This window comes from Chinchilla lanigera, unplaced genomic scaffold (assembly GCF_000276665.1).
Source record: "Chinchilla lanigera isolate Chin_1 unplaced genomic scaffold, ChiLan1.0 scaffold00077, whole genome shotgun sequence".
NCBI classification, from domain to species: Eukaryota; Metazoa; Chordata; class Mammalia; order Rodentia; family Chinchillidae; genus Chinchilla; species Chinchilla lanigera.
In genome coordinates, this window is record NW_004955478.1 from 8745629 (window position 1) to 8751811 (window position 6183).

General features: G+C 36.6%; 1 protein-coding gene across 6 annotated transcripts in view; it reads right to left on the reverse strand.

Annotated features, from left to right (window-relative positions):
• Tanc2 (tetratricopeptide repeat, ankyrin repeat and coiled-coil containing 2) overlaps positions 1 to 6183 on the reverse strand; it is a 386320-nt gene that overhangs the window by 374816 nt on the left and 5321 nt on the right. The gene's annotated exons all lie outside the window — the stretch shown is intronic.

Genomic DNA, 6183 nt, shown 5'->3' on the forward strand with positions numbered 1-6183 from the left:
CAGCATTGAGAGAAAAGTAACCAAGACACCATGCAAAAGGTGACAGAACACACCACTCTAAAATGCTACTTTGGCATAAGGACTATTTTGAGTTAAAGACACTAGAAAATCAGCAGACGCAAAAAGGGCACTCTGACTTTCCTTTTTCTTCCTGAAAGAAGATGAAATTCCTATATGAAAGACACATGCCCTGTATCAGGAAAAGAGAGACATTTTTATCACCAAAGATGACAATTTGCAGGCAAGAGATGTTTGTACAAGCCGAGTTTGTTAAAGGAATTATCTCGCAACTTACTCCTCCATAGTTAATTAACTGTCCTAACCCAAGCCCCTGTCCCTTCACCACAATTCCTCCTCATCCAACTCCTATAGTAAGTGTTCCACTCTCATTCTCTGGGTCTTCATTTTCCTAGGCGGGCTTTCATGTACATGTAAAAATCTGTACTTTTTCTCCTACTAATCTGTCTTCTAGGGCTGGGGATTTGGCTCAGTGGCACAGCGCCTGCCTGGCAAGTGCAAGGTTGGGAGTTTGATTCCTGGTACCAGAAAAAAAACAAAAACAAAACAACAACAACAACAAAAATCTGTCTCGTGTCAATTTAATTGTTAAGACCAGATGAATCCTAAAGGAGAGGGCAGCAGTAAAGTTCTGCCTTCCCTAACCATGCAAAATATTAAACCTTATTCTAACAGTAAAGGAGACATTTTCAGTGTCATTACTTGCTTCTTCAATTTATCTACAATTTCATTTTCTTTTTTTTGGTTTTTTTTTTTGGTTTTTCTCTGGTACTGGGAACTGAACTCACGACCTTGCGCTTGCCAGGCAGGCGCTTTTGCCGCTGAGCTAAATCCCCAGCCCCTACAATTTCATTTTCAATGTCATTACTTGCTCCTTCAGTTTATCTACAATTTCAATTTCATTACTTGCTGCTTCAATTTATCTACAATTTCATTTTCAATGTCATTACTTGCTCCTTCAGTTTATCTACAATTTCAATTTCATTACTTGCTGCTTCAATTTATCTACAATTTACTTAAATTTACTAGCTCTTTACAATTTACTTTTATTAAAAGTACAACATTTAAATGTTTTTTTAAAAGGCAAACAAAACCTGGCTTGTTCATCTTTAGTTTAGAAACATGACCAGTTTACTTTCTAACTTAATAAGATACTAAAGATCCTCAGGGACTCCTCTAAAAAACCAAGATTTTTGTTCATGTGTTACTGTTGTTGTTGCTTTTGAGTCAAGGTCTCATTACATAGTTCAGGCTGGCCTCAAATTACCTGTGTGTCCCTGGCTTCCCTTTAACTTTGACTCACCGGTCTCAGCCCCTCAAGTGCTGGGATTACAGGCATGTACCACTATGCGTGGCTCAAGAAGCAAGGTTTATTTTTGTTGCTATTTAAGGTTTACTGTTTGTCTGGGGATTTTTGGTTTTGGGTTTTTTTTGTTCTGTTTTGTTTTGGGTTTTTTTGTGTGTGTGTGTGGTACTAGGTAGGGATTGAGTCCAGGGCCTTCATACTAACTATATTCCTAGCTTATTTTTAATATTACTATTTTGAGATAGGGTCTCACTAATTCAGCAACTTGCCCAGGTTGGATGTAAACTTATGATCGATCCTCCTGCCTCAGCCTCTCATGCTGGGATTACAGGTATGCACCACCACATCCAGCTGAACTGATAATTTATGACAGTAGTTTAGTCAAGGGAACTTCAATCTGTACTAAGAAATTGTTATATTAAAATTTAAGCACCTTGCACAAGTGGAGGATTGGGAGAAACTACCCAGAAGAATAAAAAATTAACATCTTTTAAGTTAAAAAAATTAGTCTCTCTTCCTTCTTCTCCATCATGGATGTAAACAATAAACTTTAAAGTACTAAACTATACAAGTAGACAATCAATGGAAAAATCTGTAGGCAGTGCTAGAAAAGCTTTTAAAATTAAACTGTCCCAAAGATCTGAGGAAGCATAATCCTAATGTTGGAATAAGGGTGAATTAGAAAGGAACTCAGAAAATGGGAATAAACTATGAAGGTAAGTAAATTATATACAAAGGGGGACAATTTATTGGAGTAATTATTCATTCAATATATGATCTCTGTGTATTTAATATGGGCCTGTAACAATGCAATGTACCACTCTGCTGGTCTCTGTACCCAGAAACTTCAAAATAGATTATTTCCTCCTGGTCTTTTCACTTTCCAGACACTCTCGTAATCAAAACCTATCTGTCCTATCTTTAAAAAAAAAAGTCTCTTTATTTCTACCATTATTTCCTTAGCCTTTTTATTTCTCTTAATATCTCTGCATTGCAGGCTTTTTTATTTTCTTTGTTCTTTTCTGGTTATTTTCTTTCTTTTTTTTTTTTGAGACAGGTCTTGTCAAATTGCCCCGGCTGGCCTCAAACTCATGGACTCAACTGATCCTCCTTCTTCAGCCTCCCAGGTAGCTGGGACTACAGGTGTTGTTACTGTGCCTGGTTGTAGTCCATTCTGTACACTAATGGCAGAGTTAATTGTCCTTAAAATGTTCTCATTCACAAAACAAACATCACTGAGTGTCTCCTACGTGTCAACCAGGTACTAATGACACAGTGGTAAAAAAGAGAAAGAATTTGTCACAAAATTTTATTCCAGTAGTAAAGACAAAGAACAGAACAAAAAAACAAGTCATCACATTAAAAAGTGATGGACAAAATTAAAAAGAAGAGTCAAAATAAAAATAGGATGTAAAGGGATAAACTTCATTGAGAAAGTGACCCTAAAAAGTATGGGACATTCCAGGCATAAGAACAGCAACATAAAAAGAACTAGGAGGAGAAGGCTTTTTAAAAAAAGAAAAACAAAAACAAGAGTAACAGCCAGGTGCAGTGTTACTCACCTACAATCCCAGCACTCAGGGAAGCTGAGGCAGGAAGATCACAAATTCGATCCCAGCCCAGGCAACCCAGTGACTTAGAAACTTCCTATTTCAAAATAAAAATTTGTTGAAGTCTAGAGGTATAGTTCAGTGTGAAGGCCCAGGGTTCAATCCCCAGGACCTGGAGCGGTGTGGTGGAGGGAGACAAAAGCTATGCACAGTTACAGGAAATTAGCCAAAGGTAATTAGGAACGTATCTCACAGAAACATGGACAGACATGGGCTTCATCAACTTATGCTGGTCTCTTACTTAAAGGCTGTATCTGGCACCTTACTGCCAGAATTCTTCACCATCACTTTCACTATTTATCATTCCATTCTAGCCACCAATCTTCTGTTCCCACTAGCCCACCCCCAAATACTCTATCTTAAACCAGCAGAAATGGAGAAGACATCCACGATGGGGAGTGAGACATTAGCACGTTTCATTCCTCCAACTCTTAACATTCCTAGGGGACATTGTCGTTGAGAATTCCTAACATCTCAGTAAATATTGTAGGAATGTAAAGGCAGGGGGAAAAAAGACCAAGACTAACAACACCAATACTTTTGAAAGATGAGTATCAAGTGTTATATTAATATAGTTAATAATGAGGAAAGCTATGGAGAAATGCTAATATTAATCAGTTTACATTTAAGGTATGATGTAAATGATTACATTTACGGAGTGATTTTCAAATAATAAACCATGTAAGAAATAGAAAAATTTTAAAAAAGAAACAGAAAAACCAACCTCTAATTTTTAATTTAAATCTATATCTCATATATCCATGTAAAACAAAAAATTAAATACACATAAATTTAAAAAAATAAAATCTTTCTCAACTCTACCACAAGAAGCTGCAAAACTCTGGCTATTTATTGCTTTGCTATATCCTTAGCAACATCAAATCTCAACCTCTCAGTTCTTCAAAGTAAAATATATAGTTCTCAGATCTCAGTTTTGACTTAATTCCACTCAACTATTTCATTTATTCAGTGATAACAATACATGTAAAATGAGAATTCCATGGTTTCTAGTGCTACTAGCTGTATAAACTGCTCATTTTTTTTTCATTTTGTGTTACTGGGACTGAACCAGGGCCACCCACATCCTAAGTACACCCTGAACTACACTCCCAACCCAATTAGCTGTATAATCTTGAGCACGACTTTTTATCTCTTATGTGTACAATGGAAAGGAATTTGCTTAAATGAAGTAACATATATAGCTTACTTTTGTGATGTATAAACACATATACATGTAACTGATAACACACACTTCATAGGTAAATTTAATTATATGACCTCTTTCAATGAGATAGATATATAAATATAAGTATGGTAGTAGTATGAACTACTACCGTAATACAAGAAAATATATAGTCTTAAGCTATACTAGGCATTTTTGGAATGTTCATAAATAATAATACCAGCCATTATTGTATTATTAAGTTCCACATTAAAGCTGGGCATGGTGGTGCACACCTGTAACCCCAGCACTCAGGAGTCTGAGGCAGGAGGACTGTTGTGAGTTCAAGACCAGCCTGAGCTACAAAGTGAGCACAAGGTTAGCCTGAACTGCATAGTGAGACCCTGTCTCAAAAAGGCAAAAGAAAAAAAAGTTCCACCTTAAACATACAAGTCATAAGCACTATAATAGAACTGGCAAAAGAACAATCACTCTGAGCCAGAGAGAGATGTAAGATAGACTATCATGATTAAGTAGGATTTAAAGACAACTTAAGGCAAGTTTATTCTAGACAGGGTCAATGTCATGATCAAAGGGGTACAGAAAATACAAGGCATTAAAAAGACTGACCTGGATGAAGCAGAGAGTTTCTGAATATGAGTTATAGAGAATTAAGACTAGAGAAGCTAGGTCATGTCAGGTCCTGCCCAACTAAGTTTCTGAGTAGTCCTTTAGGAAAATTAATATGGCAGCAAGATGAAGGCAAAGACAAGTGAGAACAAGTCAGAGAAAATAGTGTATTTATTCATTAATTCAACAAATATTTATTCAACTCCTGTGAATTTCCAGGCAACATTCTAAATGCTGGGAATATCTAGACAGTGAGCTCATAGGACTTGGAGAAGACAATCAAAAAACAAAACCAAGCAAACAATGCAAAACTACTGAAGAGCACTATGTAGTATACTACTGCTATGTAGTACAAGTGACAGGAAAGAATTTGTATGAAGATAGGTGAAAAAAAAAAAGACCATGAGAATTTAAAAAAAGAAGGTTGGGGAGCAAGAAGTGTCTGCACTATCTAGGATTCTGTAGGCTCAGGGAAAGACTCTGCACTTTAGTCTAAGACCTACTGAAATACCTTGTAAGATTCTGAGATGAGGGTGATACAATGCAGTAGGTGTATCTAAGATTACTATGCTCATGTAATAAGCTTGAGCACAGGCAGGCAGAAGACTGGTTTGTACACCCATACTGACAGAAGATACTGAGCTGAAGAAGAAACTCGGCAAAATGTGTGTTTCCTATGAACTGGCTTGATGAGAAGGGTCAACAAGCTTTTTCTGTAATCGGCCAGACCAAATATTTTCATCTCTGTTGCAGCTACAGAACTTTGCTTATATAGTATGAAAGCAGATGTGGTATCAACAATATACAAATGAAGGAATTTGGCTATACTCCAGTGAAACTGTCTGTTTTACAAAAACAGGTGGTGGGCCAGATTTAGCCTATAGGCCATGGCACTAACCCCTGGGACAGAAGAAGAACCCCAAATTTGAAACTATGTGTGCCCACTTACCAATTCACCCCACAAGACTGTTGGTAGGTTCATAGTGACAATAATTGGGATACTAGAAGCCTAGCTGTAAAGTTGAGTAAGATCTTCATAATCAGACGGTATTTAGATACTGCTAAAGGGAGACACCTGACATATACAAAACAACAGACCTTAGTACAGAGGTTAACCAATTCAGCAAGTTTCCAAATCCCAGAGATCAGTTCTTCATCACAGCTGCCTCATATAAAAACATGCCTTCCCTCTTTGGAGAAAAAAACTATTTACTTCAGCTTCTATACTTCTTTTAAACATAATGTCTGGGAAATAAGAGAATAATGTTGGTACATGTAAAGAAGGGAAATGCGATTCATAATCAAGTGGTAAAGTAAGAAAAGAACCACAAATAATCTAGATATGGGAATTAGCACAATCATCAACTATTATACTAATATTATTAGGTATCATGAACAAGTTAAGAAATAAGCCAGACATGATAACCTCAGTATTTTCGGGAAGTTGAGGAATGAGG